The 21,804-nt window shown below is 49.0% G+C and overlaps 1 protein-coding gene across 1 annotated transcript in view; it reads right to left on the reverse strand.

Moving 5' to 3' along the window:
- The window catches only part of LOC138638195 (phospholipase A2 inhibitor and Ly6/PLAUR domain-containing protein-like), a 72,263-nt gene that overhangs the window by 49,773 nt on the left and 686 nt on the right, over positions 1-21,804 (reverse strand). The window lies entirely within an intron of this gene.

Raw genomic sequence — 21,804 nt, forward strand, 5'->3', positions numbered from 1 at the left:
GAAAAAAATTAAATATTTTCTCATAAAAAAGTCAATTTGCCCCAAATTTGGCATTTTCACAAGAGTAGCAGGTGAAAATGGAAAATACAATTTGTTGTGCAATTTCATCTGAGCACGCTGATACCCCATATGTGGGGGAAACTACTGTTTGGGTGTATGACAGGGCTCAGAAGGGAAGGAGCGTCATTTGACTTTGGGAACGCAAAATTTTCTGGAATCGAGCGTGGATGCCATGTGACATTTGGAGAGCCCTTGGTTTGCCTAAACAGTGGAAACCCCTCATAAGTAACCCCGCTTTGATGAATTCCTCTGGAGGTATAGTGAGCATTTTAGATATTTCATGGAATTGTATAATATTGGGCTGAAAAAATGAAACGTTACATTTTTTGCACTAAAATGTTGTTTTAGCCCCAAGATATTAATTTTCAAAGGGCTAATAAATAAAAATTGACCACGAAATTAGTTACACAATGTCTGCTGAGTAAGACAGTGCTCCATATGTGGTCAAAAACCACTACAGTGCAAAACACAGAAGGGAAGGAGCACTATGTTAGAGTTGTTGGAATGATTTGTGTGTGCCATGACCCACTGGGAGACTACACCTCTTAATGAGTTTTTCTATGGGTGTAGAGATCATGTTGACACCACATGTGTTTCACAACATTTTATACTATTGAAAGGTGAAGAGAAAAAGATTACATTTTTACCACTATAATGTTGTTTCAAGCCCAGATTTTACATTGTCACAATGGGAAATAGGTAAAAATGACCACATAATTAGTTACACAATTTTTTGTAAACATGGCAATACCCCATATGTGACTGTACAGCACTGGTTAGCCAAACGGCAAGACTTGGGAGGAACGTAGTGCTTTTTGACTCTTGCAGAACAAATTTTGGTAGAATAGTTTGCAGACTCAATATACAGTGTCGCTGAGTGCCAGAACAACAGAATCACCTCAATTGACCCCATTTTGGAGATTACACCCCTCTGGAAATTCACCAACATATGTAGTGATGAGTTTGCTAGCAATGGATGTTGCTAAGTGGAAATGTAAATATGCGATTATAGTGCCCAGTACATTGTAGTGCCCAGCATGTTGTAGTGCCCAGTACGTTATAGTACCCAGTAGGTTATAATGCCTCACGCATTGTAGTGTCAGTACGTTGTAGTCCCCAATGCATTGTAGTGTCAGTACGTTGTAGTGTCTGTACATTGTGCCCAGCTTATGCTTCTGGAGAAACGCACCCCATAAATTAGGCTGGCTCTCCTCACTACAGTAATGCCAAAGATATGGACATTAAATGTGGTTTAGGCACATTGGGGCTCAGAAGGGAGGGTGATTTGGGAGCGCAGATTTTGCTGGATTTCTTTTGGTGGGAGGCACATCACCTTTCCAGAGCCTTTGTGCTAGCAGTAATGAGGGCACCCCCTATATTTCTTTTAACAGATGATGGACCTGAGTGAGAATTTGCTTTTTTGTGGGTTGAGTAGAAGCTTTTATTGGTGGCATTTTGAGGTATAGAACCATTTGGATCAGTTCACATTTACGTGGCGCTCTATGCTGAGCCCTTAATCAGGGTTTCCATATAAATCTCTGAATGACGTGGGAATCACTATAATGAGACAGCAGAGTTACTCTGGACTCCGTCTGGCCTCTGTTCAGTGGTGTCCTTCTTTACCAAGGTGCAAAAAACTGTGCGGACCGCACTTTTATGCACGTTTAAAAAGACATACTGATAGGGAATTTAGATTGTGAGCCCCTATCGGGGACAGTGATGATAATGTGTGCAAACTGTAAAGCGCTGCGGAATATGTTAGCGCTATATAAAAATAAAGATTATTATTATTATTTATTATTATTATTATGGACACCGTGGGATCACATGTCAGACTACATCAACAGTGCCCCCATCTGCCTCATTATAGGGAATGTTCTGCCAAGGGTTCAGTCTGTATCCTGTATTTCGGAAATTTACATGGAGACCCCAGTGTAAGCACTCAATGCACAGCACAGGATAAATGTGAGCCAAGCCATACAGCGATCTTTTTGAGGCAGAATTAAAAAAAATCAACAGCAGGTGAAGAATTGCTTTTATTTTGTACGCCATTGCTTGTGTAGTATAAGTGATTAGGCGACTTTATTCTTCGGGTCGGTGCGATTACAGCGATACCAGATTTACATCTTTTTTTTCTGTTTGGCTGCTGTCAAACACAATAACGCTATTTATTGCAAAAACTAGTTTTTGCAAGGCATATTTTGATAGTTATAATTTCCACTATTTCTGCTGACAGAGTCATTTGACAGCTTGATTTTTGCTACGTTTCAATTGGTATGACATTTTTTGATCGCTTTCTATTGCGATTTATGGGAGGGAGAATTAACAAAAAAAAGCAACTCAGATTTTTTTTTATGCCGTTCACCGTGTGGTAAAATTGATAAGGTAGCTTAATTCTTCGGGTCAGTACAATTACAGTGATACCACAGTTATATCTTCTTTATGTTTTGCCACTTTTACATAATGAAAATGATTTTATTGAAAAAATATTGTTTTTGCATCGCTTTATTTTGAGAGCTAAAACTTTTTTACTTTTCACTGATGGAGCTGTATGGTAGCTTGTTTTTTGCTGGACAAGATGATGTTTTCAATTATACCATTTTTATTTACATTTGTCGTTTTGATTGCATTTTACTCCATTTTTTGTTTGGCGGTATGATGTAAAACCATAGTTTGCCACGTTTTGTTTTTTTACTGAGTTTACTCTAGGGGTTCACTGGTGTGACAGTTTTATATGTTTTGTTTTATTTACAAAAAAATATGTATTTATGGGTATAATTGTTTTTATTTCTTTTTATTATTTTGTGATTTTGTTTTAATATTTTTACAATTTTTTTTTTTTTACTTTTTTACTTAGTCCCTGTATAGGACTTTCACTTTTTCACTTTGATCGATGGTAAAAATCATTGCAATGATTTATACCTGTCAGTGCTGCACTGACAGAAGCTTCCTAGACCAGACTCTGAGCATACTCTAAGGTGTGTTCCGTAGCTTGGTGACCTGGTGGTCGTCATGACAATGACGCCGTAGGGGCGCCGATCTGAAGGGAGATGGGGCTCACTCTCTTTCCCTGACTTCTAAATGCTGAAATCATTATTATTCACAGCATTCAGGTGGTTAAACAGCCAGGGGTGGTGCTGGCACGTTCCCTGGCTGTTACTACAGGAGCTCGGCCATTAGCAGCACTGAGCTCCTTCGGTGATCATGCTGGAGGTGCTGATATTTCAGCACCTCCTGCGTAATCATGCTGTGATCGGTCAGTCATTTTGACTGACCTATCACAGCCCTATGAGTATGAGGACAGATAGTATGGGTCCCAACACATCCTGTTAGCACAGAACTGTCCCTGCGTGTTTACATGCAGTGACAGTTTTAAACCATGATGGACATAGCACATCGTGATGCAAGATCTGACACCCGCTCATGACGTGGTATGTCCATCATTGATCGTAAATGGATTAATAAAAAAGTATACAGATTTGTAATAAATACGTAATTGCAAAGAGACTTTATCCCATTATTGAAAATAAGACTTCATTTTGTAATTTTTAGTGGTAGTAATAACATCCAAACTACAGAGTGTCACAATCCATTTTTGGATTTGTGGCAGCTCTGGTTCCACTCTGTTTTTAATGTTGCTTTTTCCCTTCACTACCATCGGGGGTTAATGTCAGTTTCCCCTCCTCCGCTGGCAATCTGGTGTAACTGCACTGCTGGTAAGTCAGCTGATGTGGTGGTGACCACTCTCACCATCCTTTAAATGGTCACCTGATGCATCAGCTGAATGTTGGTGATAGAGTTTCTATGGACACCAGCCTTGCAGGAACAACTCTCTGGTGTCAGCCACTTCAGGTGTTTTGGAGTCCAGCTGCTGTGCTATCTGAGGTGTGGAGCTTGGCAGCGTTGTCTGGAAGCTAAGTTTAGTGTTTGCTCCTCATCCCTTTTGTGTTTGTCACTGTCCCCTGTGTGTTACTATCTGCAGTTTAGAGGCTAGCACTCCTTCACGGCCAGTGCACTAGCCAGGGCAGTGCTAGGTGTCCGTGAGGGACGAGGATCCTGACGGCGGTGGGGGAAGGACCCACTTAGGGCGTTAGGAGAGCGCAGGGACAGGCTCAGGTTTGAGCAGGAGGTGACCGTTCCTTCATTTCCCTATTGATAGGGCCATCCTCCCCCTGTTATCATCCCATTGTTTGTTGTGCCGTCCGCTACCGAACCCCCGTGGGGTCATTTTACAAATCATGACAAAGAGGCTTTTCAGTGTCCCTCAGATTTAAGTGTTCAAAGATGGCAATAATAGCATCACACAGAACTTGTGTCCGCTCCCCCCTCGGACGTTGGTCCAAACTTCTTGGAGCATTGAGCCCAGATCCTCTATTTGAGGCTTGTGCGGCTCCTTCTATCTCTTCATACGATTCAACAGATGTGAGATAAGGACTTTTTGGGGACCGGATCATCATCTCCAGAACTCCTTGTTCTTCTATACATTGAGGATAGTTCTTAATGAAATTGGCAGTATGTTTTCGGCATTTGTCCTGCTGCAGAATACATTTGGAGCCAATCGGCATTGAGGACCAAAGACGCAGTGATCGGCAAAGGAAATTTAGTGCAGCAGATGAAAGACACTTCATGCTTCCCTATGAAATTGGAAAATGTCCAGCAGTGCCATCAATTCACAACTAGTAGCAACCAGTGGGGCTTAGCTACACCGTGTACTGTCCAGAGAAGTTTGGCCAGAAGTGGTCTTTACGGAAGAATTGTGACCATAAACCAGACTTTCAACATGGAAACAAGACCAAGTGACTCAACTATGCATAAAAACATAGGAACCTGGTGCAGAAAAATGGCAGCAGGTGCTCTGGACTGATGTGTCACAATTAGTGTTGAGCATTCCGATACCGCAAGTATCGGGTATCGGCCGATACTTGCGGTATCGGAATTCCGATACCGAATTCCGATACTTCCCGCGTATCGGATACCGGAATCGGAAGTTCCCAGAATTCAAAGTTAACGCAGCAGCCAATGAGGAATGAATGGAAGTGTGGGCACATTCTGTTTAGCATGGTGGGTACCATGACACACTGGTTAATTCCATCATCTTCTCCAGTCCAACTGAGAGGAGTGCTGCTAGTGCTTTACAAAGCAGCTCAGTGCGTCGAGGCAGTGGAGGAGGAGGCTCTGCACAAAGAGGGAGCAGAAGCAGTGCCTCTGCCCAAGGCAAGCCAAGTATGGCACAACTGTGGAAAACTTTTGTGTGCCCGCCCCAAATGTCTACACCATCACCGGCGTCTCCAGTCAGCAGGAGGCAACGGTTCCGTAAGATGGTGACAGACTACATGGCTTGCCCTCTTAGTGTACTCCCAGATGGCTCTTCCCCGTTCAAGTTTTGGGTCTCTAAGTTGGATACATGGCCAGAGCTAAGCCAGTATGCATTGGAGGTGCTGGCTTGCCCTGCGGCTAGTGTCTTATCAGAACGTGTCTTTAGTGCCGCAGGTGGTGTATTAACAGACCGTCGCATGCGACTATCCTCCGATAACGTTGACCGGCTTACTTTCCTGAAAATGAACCAGGCCTGGATCTCGCAGGAATTTGCCACTCCTCTGCCTGATTAAGTAATTGGGTGTCATCCAGGTCTCCTGATGTGTTCATCTTTCTACCACCTGAACTGCTATTCCTGGGCTCCAACACCGCCAGTTGCGGCTCAGAAGTGCAGGCTGCACAGTCTAAACATACGACCCAGTGTTATTGGGTTTCAGTAACGTCAGCTGATCCCCAGCTGTGTAGCCGGCAATGTGTCCTGCGACCGCCACGCTGGCACAACAACCTAAATGTAAGGGAACCTGTCCCCCCCCCCCACCCTCGGCGTTTGTTACTGAAAGAGCCATCTTGTGCAGCAGTAATGTTGCACAAGGAAAAGGTAGCTCTTTTATTTTAGTTCCTTGCACACGCAGAACTTAACACTAATAAAATATGTTCACTGATACCGTTATACCGTCCCGGAGCTGGGACTTTCCTTCATAATGTGATGCAGCACAACCGTCATTCCTGCCCCCTTGGTGCCATGCGCTGCCTCCTCAGCGTTGTTTTAAGCTGTCTCGGAGCCTGCGCTGTTCTGTTATCCCTTGGCCATGGCCAGTTTGCGCTGCCTGTCTTCTGACATAATTTGGTGTCAGGATGGCTGCGCCTGTGCGCCCGCGCTGCCCGAGAACCCACCTCACAGTGTCTTCTGATTGAATCACACTGCGAGCCTGGGATCCATGGGCATGCGCAGTGCATATCTTCACCTCGGGCTCTCGCCCATCTCCCTCCGCCTTCTTTAGACTGTGCGCCGTCAGCTGATCCCTAATAGCATGCCACGGCCGTGACGCCGCACAGTCTGAAGAAGAGGGAAGGAGGGGAGTGAGAGTCGAGGATATGCACTGTGCATGTCCATGGATCCAAGGCCCGCAGTGGGATTACAATAGACGACACTGCGAGTTGAGATCTGGAGCAGCGTGGACGCACAGGCACTGACAGCCTGACACCAAATTATGTCAGAAGACAGGCAGCGCAAATTGGGCATGGCCCAGGGATAACAGAACAGCGCAGGCTCCGTGACAGCTTAAAACAACGCTGAGGAGGCAGCGCACGGCACCAAGGGGATAGGAATGACAGCTGTGCTGCGTCCCATTACGAAGGAAATTCCCACCTCCGGGACGGTTTTACGGTATAAGGGGACACATTTTTAGTGTTTACTTCTGTGTTTGCAAGGAGCATAATTAAAAGAGCAACCTTTTCCTTTTGCATCCTTAGTGCTGCACAAGATGGCTCTTTCAGCTACAAACGTCTTAAGGGGGGGGGGTTAAAGGTTCCCTTTCAACTTGCTCCAATCATGCTTCGGCCTACACTCTGTTCCTCTGCTCCTCCTGCTGTCCCTGGGCTCTAACACCGCCAGTTGGTGCCTGGAAGTGCTGTCTGCACAGTCAACAGTCGCTCCTCTGTTATTGGGGTTCAGTAACGTCAGCTGATCCCCAGCTGTGTGTGCGGCAATACCTCCAATCTGCTCCTCCTGCTGTCCCTGGGCTCTAACACCGCCAGTTGGTGCCTGGAAGTGCTGTCTGCACAGTCAACAGTCGCTCCTCTGTTATTGGGGTTCAGTAACGTCAGCCGATCCCCAGCTGTGTATCCGGCAACGTGTCATGCGACCGCCACGCTGGCACAACTAAAATGTAAGGGGACCTGTCCCCCTCCCCCCCCAGGCGTTTGTTACTGAAAGAGCCACCTTGTGCAGCACTAATACTGCACAAGGTAAAGGTCGCTCTTGAAATTATGCTCCTTGCAAAAGCTGAACTACACACTCATGTAATGTGTCCCCTCACACCATCCAACCGTCCCGGAGGTGGGACTTTCCTTTGTAATGTGACGCAGCACAGCCGTCATTGCTACCCCCTTGGCACCGTGCGCTCAGGGGTGGATTAAGGGTAGCCAGGGCCCCGGGCTGTTCACACACTGTGGGCCCCCCCCGGTCATGTGACGGGGGTCATGTGACGGGGGTCATGTGACGGGGGTCATATGACGGGGGTCATGTGACGGGGGTCATGTGACGGGGGTCATGATATACCCGAACCAGATTATACCAGAAAAATGGCCGGGCCCTACTCTACTGTAACCTATTAAATATTTGTTAAAATCTGCAATACAATTTAGGTATATCTTGACCAATAATATCACATACAAGGAACAAATACAACCGCACCGTGACCAGACCACAAATTACAACCACAGTGATCGAATAATATCACATGCAAGGAACAAATACCACAACACCATGTCAAGACCACATATTACCACTTGGTGACCAAATAGCACATACAAGGGACAAATACCACAACACCATTTCCAGACCACATATTACCACCACATAGTGACTGAGTACCACAATACTGATCAGTAATATAAAAACAAAAACACAATACTATCACCATAAGTGCCAGTATTCACAGGAGATCTGTACTTAGTATGCAGTGTCTGTGTAGAGGTAATACTGAGATCACTGGTGACATTATACACAGGACCTCTATATAGTATACAGTGTATAGTGTCAGTGTATAGGTAACACGGACTCACCAGTGACGTCTCTAGGTGAAGTCCTTCATCTTTCATCCAGCACAGACCGCCATCATTCCTTCCAGCCAGGACTCGTTTCTGCAGGAAATAACACAGTTATCTCGAGCTCCACTTGCAGAACACATTACTTAATTTTTCACAACTTCTACATTACACCACATGAAGATAAAAAGGCGATATAGTGTCACTCTGCACAATAACAGGACCGCCCCCCCATTTAAAACAGTATACTCAAAAAATAAAATAAATACATCACTGCAGTAACAATATCCCTTAATTAGCCCCTATGGTAATAATATTCCCCACCCTGGCTCCGTTTATCGCATTCCTGGCTCCAGCCATACCCCATATGATCTCCACATCCTGCCCCATCTGTCTCCATCGTATCCATCCTGCCCCATGTCTCCAATCATGCCCCGTGTCTACATTCTGCCCATGCCTCCAGTCCTGCCGCCAGTGTGTCCAGCATATTACCCCCAGTGTGTCCAGCAATCTGCCCCAGTATGTCCAGTATATTGCCCCCAGACAGTGTGTCCAGCAATCTGCCCCAGTGTGTCCAGCATATTACCACCAGTGTGTCCAGCAATCTGGCCCAGTGTCTCCAGCATTGCCCCAGTGTGTCCAGCAATCATCTGCCCCAGTGTATCCAGCATTGCCCCAGTGTGTCCAGCAATCATCTGCCCCAGTGTCTCCAGCAATCATCTGCCCCAGTGTCTCCAGCAATCTGCCCCAGTGTCTCCAGCAATCTGCCCCCAGTGTCTCCAGCAATCTGCCCCCAGTGTGTCCTCCAGCAATCTGCCCCCAGTGTGTCCTCCAGCAATCTGCCCCACTGTCTCCAGCATTGCCCCACTGTCTCCAGCAATCTGCCCCACTGTCTCCAGCAATCTGCCCCCAGTGTGTCCTCCAGCAATCTGCCCCCAGTGTGTCCTCCAGCAATCTGCCCCCAGTGTGTCCTCCAGCAATCTGCCCCACTGTCTCCAGCAATCTGCCCCACTGTCTCCAGCAATCTGCCCCACTGTCTCCAGCATTGCCCCCAGTGTGTCTTCCAGCATTGCCCCCCAGTGTGTCCTACAGCAATCTGCCCCACTGTCTCCAGCATTGCCCCACTGTCTCCAGCATTGCCCCCAGTGTGTCCTCCAATCTGCCCCAGTGTCTCCAGCATTGCCCCCCAGTGTGTCCTCCAATCTGCCTCACTGTCTCCAGCATTCTGCCCCACTGTCTCCAGCAATCTGCCCCACTGTCTCCAGCAATCTGCCCCACTGTCTCCAGCAATCTGCCCCACTGTGTCCTCCAGCATTGCCCCCCCAGTGTCCTCCAATCTGCCCCACTGTCTCCAGCATTGCCCCCAGTGTGTCCTCCAATCTGCCCCAGTGTCTCCAGCATTGCCCCCCAGTGTGTCCTCCAATCTACCCTACTGTCTCCAGCATTGCCCCCAGTGTGTCCTCCAATCTGCCCCAGTGTCTCCAGCATTGCCCCCAGTGTGTCCTCTAATCTGCCCTACTGTCTCCAGCATTGCCCCCAGTGTGTCCTCCAATCTGCCCTACTGTCTCCAGCATTGCCCCCCAGTGTGTCCTCCAATCTGCCCCAGTGTCTCCAGTATTGCCCCCCAGTGTGTCCTCCAATCTGCCCCAGTGTCTCCAGCATTGCCCCCAGTGTGTCCTCCAATCTGCCCCAGTGTCCTCCAGCATTGCCCCCCAGTGTGTCCACCGCACCGATAATAACTGATCCAAAAAAAAAAACCAGTCTCCTCACCTGTCCACGCTCCAGGCGGCGAGCTGCTCCCTTCTGCAGCACACTCGCCGGCGACTGACAATGACGTCAGACGCCGGCGACGTGTGCGCTGCGGCCGACATCAGCTGCCAGCCTCCAATTGGCTGGCGGCTGGTGTTGTTAACTATTGATGTGCGGGCGCGCGCCCGCACATCAATAGGAAACCGCCGCAGCGCCGGAAGGGGCCCGGTGAGCAGATGAGAAGGGGCCCAATGCGGGCCCCCTCTCTCTGCCCACCGGGTCCGGGGGGCACATAAACGCCGCCCGGCGGGCAGTCACAGAGGATTATCAGAGGGTTAATCTGCGGTAGCCCAGGGCCCCCCCAGACCACTGGGCCCTGGGCTACCGCCCATATTGACCCTCTGATAATCCGCCCCTGCGTGCGCTGCCTCCTTAGCGTTGTTTGATTCCGTCATGGACCCTGCGCTGTTATGTTATCCCTTGGCCATGCACAGTTTGCACTGCCCGTCCTCTGACATCATTTGTTGTCGGCCTGGCTGCGCCTGTGCGTCCACGCTGCCCGAAATCCCACCTCGCAGTGTCGTCTAATGTGATCCCACAGTGGGCCTGGTATCCATGGCCATGCGCAGTGCATATACTAGCCTCTCACTCCCTTTCTTCACGCTTCTTCAGACTAGGCGGCGTCAGCTGATCCCTAATAGCATGCCACGGCCGTGACGCCGCACAGTCTGAAGAAGCAGGAAGGAGGGGAGTGAGAGGCGATGATATGCACTGCGCATGCCCGTGGATCCCAGGCCCGCAGTGGGATTACATTAGATGACACTGCGAGGTTGGATCTCGGGCAGCTTGGACGCACAGGCACTGCCAGCCTCACACCTAAATGATGTCAGAAGACGGGCAACGCTAACTGTGCATGGCCAAGGGATAACATTACAGCGCGGGCTCCGTGACAGAATGAAACAACGTTGAGGAGGTGGCACACGGCACCAAGGGGGTTGGAATGACGGCTGTGCTGTGTCACATTACAAAGGAAAGTCCCACTTCCGGGACGGTTTGACGGTGTGAGGGGACACATTATATGAGTGTGTACTTCAGCGTTTGCAAGGAGCAAAATTTTAGGAGCCACTATTTTCCATGTGCACTATTACTGCTGTACAAGATGGCTCTTTCAGCAACAAATGCCTGGGGGGGGGGTTAAAGGTTCCCTTTCAACTTGCTCCACTGCAGGCTTCGGCCTACACTCTGCTCCTCTTTGATTCCCTGGGTTTCAACACTGTCAGTTGCCACCTGGAAGTGTTGTCTACACAGAAAAAACACTAGCTGATGTGTCAGTGGGGTTCAGCACCGCCAGCTGTTCCCCTGCTGTGTAGTCGGCAACGTGTCCAGCACAAGCCATGCTGGCACAACCGACCAAAAGCTGCCACCAGTGCAGGCTTCGGCCTACACTCTGCTCCTCTCCTCCTCCTGCTGCCCCTGGGCTCAAACACCGCTAGTTTTTGCCCGGAAGTGCTAGCTGAACAGAGAAAATCACCAGCCAATGTGTTAGTGGGGTTCAGCACTGCCAGCTGTTCCCCTGCTGTGTAGCCGGCAACGTGACCTGCAAACGCCACGCAGGCACATGAACTGAAATTAAAGGGACCCTGCCACACACCCCAAGGTGTTTCTATGTATAACAGCTACCTTGTACAGCAGTAATGCTGCATTTGTACAAGGTGGCTGACTTTTTGTCCTTGCCCACGTGGAACTCAACACGTACAAAATGTGTCTCATTGAGACCATTCCACTGTCGCTGAGGCGTGACTTTCCTTTCTAATGGTACGCAGCACCACCCTTGGTAGCGCTGCCCGTCTTCTGACATCATTGGTTGGCTGCCTGTGCGTCCGCCCTACCCGACACAATATTGATGGGCATGTGCAGTGCATATGTTCGCCTGTCTTAACTCATCTCCTTCCGCCTTCTTCAGACTGTGCGGCCTCATGGCCGTGGCAGGCGATAAGGGATCAGCTGAGGCCGCCCAGTCTGAAGCAGCTGTAAGGACATGTGTGAGCGGCAAACATATTTACTGCACAAGGCCACGAATCCCAGCCACGCAGTGTGCTTTTTTGAAAACACACTGCGGGCCTGGGATTCATGGCCATTGATAACCGCACCGGCCAACATGAAATGAGGTGAGAAGACAGGCAGCGCTCACAGCGCATGCCCAAGGGATCACAATAGCGCAGATTCCTGTACAGCAAATAACAACGCTCAGGAGGCTGCGCCCAGCACCAAGGCGTTATTTATGTGCACCTGTGCTGCGTCTCCTTAAAAAGACAAGTCACGCCTCCAATATAGAACTGAACTACTGTTCAATGGGCTAAATTGTGTACGTCTTTCAAGCTGCGTGTGCAATGAGCAAAACTTAAAGAGCAACCTTTAACTTGTGGAGCTTTACTGTTGCACAAGGTGTGGCTCTTCAACATTGTAACACCTGAGGGGTGGGTTAAAGGTTACCTTTGAAATTGGTTCAAGTAGGCTTCCGCCTACACTCTGCTCCTCCTGCAGACCCTGGGCTCTAACTACGGCAGTTGGGGCCCGGAAGTGCTGGCTGCACAGAGAAAAACACCCACCATTGTGTCAGTGGGGTTCAGCACCGCCAGCTGTTCCCCTGCTGTGTAGTCGGCAACGTGTCCAGCACAAGCCACGCTGGCACAACCGACCAAAAGCTGCCACCAGTGCAGGCTTCGGCCTACACTCTGCTCCTCTCCTCCTCCTGCTGACCCTGGGCTATAACACCGCCAGTTGTAGCCTGGAAGTGCTGGCTGCACAGAGAAAAACACCCGCCAATGTGTTAGTGGGGTTCAGCACCGCCAGCTGTTCCCCTGCTGTGTAGCCGGCATCGTGTCCAGCACAAGCCACGCTGGCACAACTGACCAAAAGCTGCCACCAGTGCAGGCCTCGGCCTACACTCTGCTCCTCTCCTCCTCCTGCTGACCCAGGGCTCATAACACCGCCAGTTGTAGCCTGGAAGTGCTAGCTGCACAGAGAAAAACACCAGTCAATGTGTCAGTGGGGTTCAGCACCGCCAGCTGTTCCCCTGCTGTGTAGCTGGCAACGTGTCCTGCAAACGCCATGCAGGCACCTGAACTGAAATTAAAGGGAACCTGGCACCACCCCCCCAGGTGTTTCTATGTACAACAGCCACCTTGTACAGCAGTACTGCTGCATTTGTACAAGGTGGCTGATTTTTTCTCCTTGCCCACGTTGAATTAAACACGTAAAATATGGGTCTCATTACAGAGCATTACAATGTCCCTGAGGTGTGACTTTCCTTTCTAATGATACGCAGCACCACCCTTGGTAGCGCTGCCCGTCTTTTGACATCATTGGTTAGCTGGCTGCGCCTGTGCGTCCGCCCTGCTAGAAACAACCCCCCTCGTTGTCTCATATATTTTGGCTGCGAGGGTGTGATTGATGGGCATGTGCAGTGCATATGTTCGCCAGTCTTAACTCATCTCCTTCCACCTTCTTCAGACTGGGTGGCCTCATGGCCGCGGCATGCGATAAGGGATCAGATGAGGCAGCCCAGTTTGAAGCAGGTGTAAGGACATGTGTGAGCGGCAAAAATATTTACTTCACAAGGCCACGAATCCCAGCCACGCAGTGTGATTTTTTGAAAACACACTGCGGGCCTGGGATTCATGGCCATTGCTAACAGCACCGGCCAACATGAAATGAGGTCAGAAGACAAACATCGCTCACAGCGCATGGCCAAGGGATAACAAGAGCGCAGACTCCTGTACAGCAAATAACAACGCTCAGGAAGCTGCGCACAGCACCTAGGTGTAAATTATGACACCTGTGCTGCGTCTCCTTAAAAAGACAAGTCACGCCTCCACTACTGTTTGACAGTATAATGGGCTAAATAGTGTACGTGTTTTATTCAGCGTGTGCAAGGCGCAAAATTTATAGAGCAACCTTTTACTTGTGCAGCATTAATGCTGCACAAGGTGTGGCTCTTGTACCTTGCAACACCTGAGGGGGGGGTTAAAGGTTACCTTTGAAATTGGTTCTACTAGGCTTCGGCCTACACTCTGCTCCTCTCCTCCTCCTGCTGACCCTGGTCTCTAACACCTCCAGTTTTTGCCCGGATGTGCTAGCTGCACAGAGAAAAACACCAGCCAATGTGTTAGTGGGGTTCAGCACCGCCAGCTGTTCCCCTGCTGTGTAGTCGGCAACGTGACCTGCAAACGCCACGCAGGCACAACCGAACAAAAGCTGCCACCAGTGCAGGCTTCGGCCTACACTCTGCTCCTCTCCTCCTCCTGCTGACCCTGGGCTCATAACACCGCCAGTTGTAGCCTGGAAGTGCTAGCTGCACAGAGAAAAACACCAGCCAATGTGTCAGTGGGGTTCAGCACCGCCAGCTGTTCCCCTGCTGTGTAGCCGGCAACGTGACCTGCAAACGCCACGCAGGCACATGAACTGAAATTGAAGGGAGCCTGCCCCCCACCCCCAGGTGTTTCTATGTATAACAGCCACCTTGTTCAGCAGTACTGCTGCATTTGTACAAGGTGGCTGACTTTTTCTCCTTGCCCACGTGGAACTCAACACGTAAAAAATGTGTCTCATTGAGACCATTCCACTGTCCCTGAGGTGTGACTTTCCTTTCTAATGATACGCAGCACCCCCCTTGGTAGCGTTTCCCGTCTTTTGACATCATTGGTTAGCTGGCTGTGCATCCGCCCTGCTAGAAACAATGCCCCTCGTTGTCTTATTTATTTTGTCAGCGAGGGTGTGGTTTATGGGCACGAGCAGTGCATATGTTCGCCTGTCGTCACTCATCTCCTTCCGCCTTCTTCAGACTGTGCGGCCTCATGGCCGCGGCATGCGAAAAGGGATCAGCAGAGGCCGCCCAGTCTGAAGCAGGTGTAAGGACGTGTGTGAGCGGCAAAAATATTTACTGATCAAGGCCACGAATCCCAGCACCGCAGTGTGACTTTATGAAAAGGCACTGTGGGTCTGGGATTTATGGCCATCGTTAACCGCAGCGGCCAACATGAAATGAGGTCATAAGACGGGCAGCGCTAACAGGGCATTGCCAAGGGATAACACAAGAGTGCAGACTCCTGTACAGCAAAAAACAACGCTCAGGAAGCTGCGCCAAGCACCAAGGCGTTATTTGGGACACCTGTGCTGCGTCTCCTTAAAAATACAAGTCACGCCTCAACTACAGTTTGACTGTAGAATGGGCTAAATTGTGTACGTGTTGCATTCAGCGTGTGCAAGTAGACAAATTAATAGAACAACCTTTGACTAGTGCAGCATTAATGCTGCACAAGGTGTGGCTCTTGTACTTTGTAACACCTGAGGGGGGGTTAAAGGTTACCTTTGAAATTGGTTCAACTAGGCTTCGGCCTACACTCTGCTCCTCTCCTCCTCCTGCTGACCCTGGGCTCTAACAACGCTAGTTTTTGCCCGGAAGTGCTAGCTGCACAGAGAAAAACACCAGCCAATGTGTTAGTGGGGTTCAGCACCGCCTGCTGTTCCCCCACTGTGTAGCCGGCAAAGTGTCCTGCAAACGCAACGCAGACAAAAAGCTGACTCCAGTGCAGGCTTCGGCCTACACTCTGCTCCCCCTGCTTACCCTTTGCTCCAACACCGCTAGTTGGGGCTGTAGGAAGACAATCTTTAATAGGCAACGCATCCGGGTTCCAGCACCGCCAGCTGGTTCTCGGCAGTGTTTTTGTCACGGGTACTCCCTCGTGCCCAGCCTGGTGCCAGCACCGTCAGCTGTTTCCGGGTAGTGTCAAGCTCACTGAGACGCCTATGCTTGCCCCGTCGTGGTGCGGTCGGGTTAGCCAACTCCAGGGTGCCTCCAGTTTAGGAGCTTCCTATGTGGGCTGCGTGAACTGGTAGTCAAGGCTGGTTCTGTAGTGCCAGTAGGCCCAGCTCCCCCTGTAGGACTGTTGGGGTTTGGTAACTGCGGCTGCCTCGCGGCCTAGCTGTTCTCTCCTCTCCTGTGGGCCTTCGGGTCCACCACCTGGTTCCAGCACCGCCAGCTGGTTCCGGGCAGAGTCTTTGGCTTAGGTGCCTCCTCCTGGGTATCCGAGTTCCTCCAACGCCAGGCGGTCCTAGGTAATGCTTTTAAGCGCGGGCACCTACAGCTTAGTAACCGGGTTCCAGCACCGTCAGCTGGTCCTCGGTCGTGCCATTGGCTCTTGCACACTGGGGCAACGCATCCGGGTTCCAGCACCGCCAGCTGGTTCTCGGCAGTGTTTTTGTCACAGGTACTCCCTCGTGCCAAGCCTGGTTTCAGCACCGTCAGCTGTTTCCGGGTTGTGTCAAGCTCACTGAGACGCCTATACTTGCCCCGTCGTGGTGCGGTCGGGTTAGCCAACTCCAGGGTGCCTCCAGTTTAGGAGCTTCCTATGTGGGCTGCGTGAACTGGTAGTCAAGGCTGGTTCTGTAGTGCCAGTAGGCCCAGCTCCCCCTGTAGGACTGTTGGGGTTCAGTAACTGCGGCTGCCTCGCGGCCTAGCTGTTCTCTCCTCTCCTGTGGGCCTTCGGGTCCACCACCTGGTTCCAGCACCGTCAGCTGGTTCTTGGCAGTGTCTTTTGCTCTTGTACCTTCTGCTCCCCATCCTGGTTCCAGTACCGTCAGCTGGTTCCAGGCAGAGCCTTTGGCTTAGGTGCCTCCTTCTGGGTATCCAAGTTCCACCAATGTCAGGTGGTCCTTGGTAGTGCTTTCAGGCACGGGTACCTCCTGCTTAGTAACAGGGTTCCAGTAACGTCAGCTGGTCCTCAGTAGTTCCATTGGCTCTTGGACCTTCGGCTACCCATCCGGGTTCCAGTACCGTCAGCTGGTTCTCGGCAGTGTCTTTTGCTCTTGTACCTTCTGCTCCCCATCCTGGTTCCAGTAACGTCAGCTGGTTCCGGGCAGAGCCTTTGGCTTAGGTGCCTCCTTCTGGGTATCCGAGTTCCGCCAACGTCAGGCGGTCCTTGGTAGTGCTTTTTAGCACGGGTACCTCCTGCTTAGTAACCGGGTTCCAGTAACGTCAGCTGGTCCTCGGTAGTTCCATAGGCTCTTGAACCTTCGGGTAGCCATCCGAGTTCCAGTTCCATCAGCTGGTTCTTGGCATTTTCTCAGCCTTCTTGTACCTTCTGCTACATTTCCAAGTTGAAGACCCTAAAGTCGACGACCCGGAAGACCACCCTGATGACGACGACGACGACGACGACGGCGTAGACGACGATGGCGTAGACGACGACGGCGGAGACGACGACGGCGGAGACGACGACACTGGAGACGACGACCCTGGAGACGACGACATGGAAGACCGAGAAGCAGAAGAACAAGAGGCTGCAGAACAAAGAGCAGAAGAACATTAAGCATAACACTTAATATCAGAGCAAAAGATATTATCTAAATTATATGCAGAAGAAGACTAAGCAGTGTATGGGGGTGAGTCCGTTCCTCCTCGTGGTGCCCCTGGATAAAGCCTGATGCTGCAGGCCAAACTGAACGCGGACAAATGTAACTTTTGTGACTGGCAGAACGGAAGGTGTAATCTTCCAACTTTTATAGATAACAACTACGGGAATGCCTGTCACAAATGAGAATATGATGAAGAAGTAGAATAGGAAGAATAATAACAGTTGAATAAAATGAATATGTAGAATAGCAAGAATAATAATAGTTGAATAAAATGAATATGAAGAATGTAATAAAAAAAAAAAAAGGTAAAGGATGAAGAAGAAGATGAATAAGGTGAAGAAGTTGATGTCAAAGATGCTGATGATGATGAAGATGAAAGTGTGGGAAAAGTAAAAAAAAAGAAGGGGAAGGGCGTGGAATAGTGAAATATCAATATCTGACAAAATAAAAAAAAATTACATAGTCAATATCTTTGTCACTACGAACGTCTTTAAAAAAAAAAAAAAGGCTATTCTATTTGATTGCGCTAAACCTCTATGACTTTAATGTCTCCGACACCTCCCAAAATACATCCTGCATTATTCTTAGTTGTTTTCCTTCATGTAGAATGAACCTACAAGGAAAGAAAGGGTTTATTTTAATTCCGATATTTTGGTCCCATTGACTTGCATTGGGATCGGGTATCGGTATCGGCGATATCCGATATTTTTCGAATATCGGCCGATCCAATCCGATACCGATACTTTCCGATATCGGAAGGTATCGCTCAACACTAGTCACAATGTGATGGAGAGTGACCCAATAATGAGGGTCTGCAGCAACAGTAAAGCGTGGTGGTTGGTCCTGCAAGTTTGGGTTGCATTTGAGTAAATGGAGTTGAGGATTTGGTCAGGATTAATGATATCCTCAATGCTGAGAAATATAGATAGTTATCTATCATGTAATACCATCACGAGGCTTCTGATTACCTTCAAATTTATTCTGAAATGATCCCAAACATCCAGCCATTGTCATTAAAGGGGTTGTCCACTACTAAGTCAACCCCTTCTTGATCTAAATGTTTGACGCCAATTAAATATAAAAGCCTATACCCACGTCATGTGCCGGCGCCATTCCAGCAGTGTCCGCACTTGCGGTCCCAGGGCTCTTGTGCGGTTATGACACGTGAACCTGGTGCCCAATCAGTGCTGGCATCACTGTCCCCACCTTCTGACAAATAGAACATCAAGGGGAAGTGAAAGAGCAGCTGCAGCCCGGACTTCCTCCTGATGTTCGATTTGTCCAAAGGTGGAGACAATAACGCCAGGGCTGATTGAGCACAGGGCTCAGGTGTTATACAAACGCATGAGAGCACCGGGTATGTGAGTGTCGACACCGCGGGAACTGCGCTGGCACGGGAGGTGAGTATGGTCTGTATTATTTAATATGGGTCAAGCGTGTGGTATAAGAAGGAATTGTCCAAGTAGCGGACAACTTCTTTAAGAACTATCCTCAGTGTAAAGAAAAGCAAGAAGTTCTGGAGGTGATGATCCAGCCCCATAGATCCCTGATCTCACATCATCCCGTCTGTGGGATCACATCAAAAGACAGAAGGATCCACACAAGCCTCATACACAGGAGATCTAGGGTCAGTGCGCCAAGATGTTTGGTACAACCTCCTGTCAAGATCCCTCATAACCTGTGTACAAGTGTATATGAATACACACGAGATCACAAGACAATCCTGATGTCAATATTTTCACATGCTCTACAGAATATCACGAGATAATCAAAATCCAACCGTATGTTCTCTAAGATGGTAACAATACGTCTAGGTAATAAAATATTATGAGAAATCTCACAAAACCTCAATTTGGCAATCTGAAAAAAAACATAAAAGTACAAGATGTTAATCATCAACTGTGATCTGTAAAAAAAAACATATTTGGGCAATGCTGTTCAATTAACCCTTTTGGTGTTAAAGAATCCTTATTAAAAATCCAGTACGCCTTCCTTTGGAGTAAAGGGTATGTGAACATTGAGTCTTTTTTGCTGAATTTTTGGACTGGAAGCTCCAAGTTTTTGAAGAGAATCTAGAGAGTTTCCACTCAGTTTCTTCTCTAAAAACTCTGTGTACATGCCTTTCTAGGTTAATTGATTTAATTTAAAGTTGAGCAAATTTGCGTGGAATTCAATTCTCCTCGAAATTGACAAGAATATGTATTCCCTATGCTGATTTAAAAATCTCCACAAGGAGAAACTTTTCGTGTTGTACGCCCCCTGAAGATGGAACACTCCGAAACGCGCGTTGGGGTGGGTTGGAGCCGACACGTCCCCATACTACATCATCGGTATGTTATCCATCTGGGTCACTGCCTTCGGGTATTGATGTGTACAAACTTATGCACATGTAACTTTTACCTGTGTGTGTGTTCCTGATTTAATACGTGATATACTGCTACTAGTATGGAACATGCAGGGATATGATTATTGGTACCTTGTTCCAGCATTGGGCGGCTCGGTGATTGCTATGGGGAGGTTTGTCTGGCTCCATGCGCTCTATGCATTTTGTCGGCAATTTTTAACCTGTTATTGTCCAGGAACCTGTTGTCTATATATTTATAACTAATAAAGCTATTTAAAATTACTTTATGGACTTTATTGCACCATTTTTTAGTGGTTGTTTGCTTCTCAGCATTGTTGTGTCTGCCACAATTCCATTTGCAGGCTTATGTTATCCCTATTTCACATTTAGATGGTGTATATACTTTTGCCTGTTTTATTTTCCCTATTTTTACTCTGTTGTACCCCATGTCAGAGGCATCTCACCCCGCTAAATAAATCTCTTGTTTTGCACTGATGAGTGGCAAATGCAGCGCCCCAGAGATCTGGTCATTGCAGTATGACACTCTGCCAGTAAGGGGAGTGATGGTACGTCTGATGGCACTTAAGGAATTCTCCTGACCAGGTATCACCAGCACACATTACACTTCACACTCCGGCCACTAGGGGGAGAAAAAGGCTTTATTTATTGGGCCACTCCTCACACTGGTAAAACTAGGGGTTGGATAGGAAGTTAGTCAGAAGCTGACTGGGTTGGATTCAGGCAACATCCCGTAGCAGGGGGTGTTGCGGGGAGAAGACACAGGGGGGTTCCTGTCAGGCGTGGGAACCTGGCAGATGCCTAGCGAACAGAACAGAACGTTACGGAACCGCGCCTGCACTACCTTGCAGCGGTATCCTAAGAAAGAGACAAGAAAGGAAGGATATTGTGGAACAGTGTAAACAAGATCTAGCAAAAAGGAGTACCAGTAGGAGTCGTGCCGTGAGACCGAGGCAACATCCTACTGAGGCACGTAGCCGGTGGCCGGAACACCGCGGGAGTAACTGACTTCGAACTCCGCAGGACAGTTAATTATAGGTTGGCTGTCTACCTTAAATTTCCTAAGAAGACTTAGGGGGCAACATTGGGAGAGGGGCGTCTCTAGGGTCCCGGAAGACCTCCAAGCCTTCCCGTCATACGGGTGCATCCTAGCCAAAACATACTGGGGGACGAGAAACTAGCAACATCTGGAACTAGAGAGAGAGAGAGCTGTAGAGAACGAACGAACGAGAGCAGCAGTTGTGAGGACTATTCCGAATGCTCAGCAGGGTAGGACTACAACACACAGGCGCTAGTGGTGGGCAACGATTTCCATCTGCGAGGGAAACTCTGGAAGTGCCCATCAGACCGGCCGGTCTCAGATAGCCCTGTTAAAAGTGCTCTGGATTGAGGATCCTGAAGTCTTCAGTAAAGAGGTAAAGAGACTGCAACCTTGTGTCCTCGTTATTGCCTGCACCTCACACCATCACCATCTACCTTACTGGGAAGCCCTGGGGACATACTTCACCTGTGGGAAGGTATACCATCCAGCTGCAATTCCATCACCCCAGCGGACCCCACAGCAGCGTCGGTCACCCTGACCGAACACCACAGGTGGCGTCACGAACCCCTGACAAACTGTCCCATCTTTATTGGACGCCCCTTAGCAAGGTCGCGGACCGGGTCTAGCCACCGTGACAGCCTCAGAACCGAACCAGAGAGGCCCGGTACCGAGAACTCGTGGCCCTGTGTCTGGGGGCGATCCACAAACAACACAAAACGTGTCTGCAAATGGAGTGTCTGGTTTGGATTCTTAACCTAAGTCACATGGCAAAGCTCTTAAAAGGTTGACTGGATTCCCAGAGTAGCATTGCATGGTCTATGCATCTTCTTACGCTGATATGGCACACTCCACAAGGAGATACCTTTTAAATCACCTTTTAGAGGACTCTCACCTAGATGAATCAGACTTTCTGCTTTGCACCGATGAGTGGTAATCACCCCGAAACATGTGTTTGCAAACTGAGTGTCTGATTTGGTTTCTTATCCTAAGTCATATGACAAGCCTTTTAAAGGGTCATTCATTATTGACTTTAACAATTGCTTATTCTATGGGGGAAAACATGCCTGAACCTGGCCAGTTTTGATGTCCA

This window comes from Ranitomeya imitator, chromosome 1 (genome assembly GCF_032444005.1).
Source record: "Ranitomeya imitator isolate aRanImi1 chromosome 1, aRanImi1.pri, whole genome shotgun sequence".
NCBI lineage: Eukaryota > Metazoa > Chordata > Amphibia > Anura > Dendrobatidae > Ranitomeya > Ranitomeya imitator.